This window comes from Perognathus longimembris, chromosome 18 (assembly GCF_023159225.1).
Source record: "Perognathus longimembris pacificus isolate PPM17 chromosome 18, ASM2315922v1, whole genome shotgun sequence".
NCBI lineage: Eukaryota > Metazoa > Chordata > Mammalia > Rodentia > Heteromyidae > Perognathus > Perognathus longimembris.
In genome coordinates this window covers 36,694,669-36,696,322 of record NC_063178.1, presented here as the reverse complement: position 1 = coordinate 36,696,322, position 1,654 = coordinate 36,694,669, and positions in this window count along the sequence as shown.

The following is a 1,654-nucleotide window of genomic DNA, read 5'->3' as shown; positions in this document are numbered from 1 at the left end:
AAAGGTACAATATTTACATGCATCCTGTCATATAAAATGCTATTTACTGAAATGAATGCAAGTAAATGCAAACAAGAGTCTTTTTCATAGTTGCTGGTTTTGTTTTCTTTCCATTTGGTCTTGTTCTTTCATTTATTGTTTTTAGGAGTATAAGTAGGAGCACAGAAATGGAGGGACCAAGGGTAAACAAATAAAGCGGTGGTACTCCTTGTACACTATGTTGACTAGGTAGGATAACAATTGTGGGTAAGTATTGGAGAATTAACTTCTCTGACCATTGGAAAACTTAGCCTAGGCACAGTTACTCAGATTCCTCATTAGCAAACTAACAGGCCCCTGGAGAAAAGTCCCTCCTAATGAGTTCCTTTGTGTTTGCAGGCCAAAGGAAGCCACCTTTTGCTATGAGAATCTCCCTTTCCCCTGCTTAGAGTCTCCCTGAGGAGACTTGCTTGACCAGCTGCCTTTAGCGAAAGATTCTTACTGTAGATAGGAAAGTCACTTCACAAGTAAATGGAGAAGTTATGATCAAAGTTAATTAGTCTTGAGGAAATAGTAGCTAGGTGATAATTAGAATTCTGCCTCGACTGTTTATAATCCCTTGTTTTGATATCAACAATCTTTGTAGTAACTACCTCCTGTAATAGGAAATCTTTTGTATTAGTTTCCTCTCTCACCATAGTAACATCCTCCACTTTTGTATTTGAGATGGATATCATGCTGTATTACTTTTTACCCTTGAAGTTGTGAAATTGATTTCTAACCCTATATGAACCCTGGCCCTCCTGAAATAAAGCATGCATTGGTTCACTCGCCTTGCATCTCAGGTGTCCTGACTACGGTTGCAGTTACCCGGGTCCAACAGGTAGGGATGGGAAGGAAAATGTGGGACAGAGAGATGCATGGGGTGACATTGTCCAAAAAGAAATTTTCTCCTTCTATGACTTTAGTAACTGTAACCCCTCTGTGCATCACCATTACAAAAATAATAAAACAATGCAAAGACAAAAGAAATAATATCTGCATAGGAAAAACAAATTCCTAAACTTTTACTGTCAACAATCTGCCTTCTGTGTGTACCCATAGGAACAATGCATCAAATCCCATTTCTCTATTTCTCTCTATCTCTGACATTTTTTTCTCTGTCTACTTGTCCCTCAACCTTCTTCTTTCTCTCCCATTCTTCATTTCCCACCTACAACTCTTTTTCTCTCTGTGCTTTTCTTTTCTCCATTTTCCCCTCACTTTATTCACAGTAAACCTACACTCCAGAATCCTTACCCAGGACTTTAGTCTGTGAGTTTAATGGCCTCCCCATCCCACTGTTTGATTTCTTGAGGCTATCTCCCCTTCGGAGTGCATGAACACCCTGCTGGGTTGGAAGCAACACAAGAGGAGAGAACTTACCAGTGTTATGTGTCATTATGTCTACACATAACTCTTCACCTAGGACCTAGCTCAAAAGGAACTAAGAAAAGGGGAAAAAGATTAAGTACATATTAAATAGAAGAAATAAAAAATGCCCAAGAATATTTGTAAACAATAGACCCTCATTCACTGGACTTAATTTCCATAATGTAAACAAATGTAGGATTGGAAAATGACTGTAGATTTAGTTCAGAAATTATATACGGAAATCAAATATATGAATTAAGTA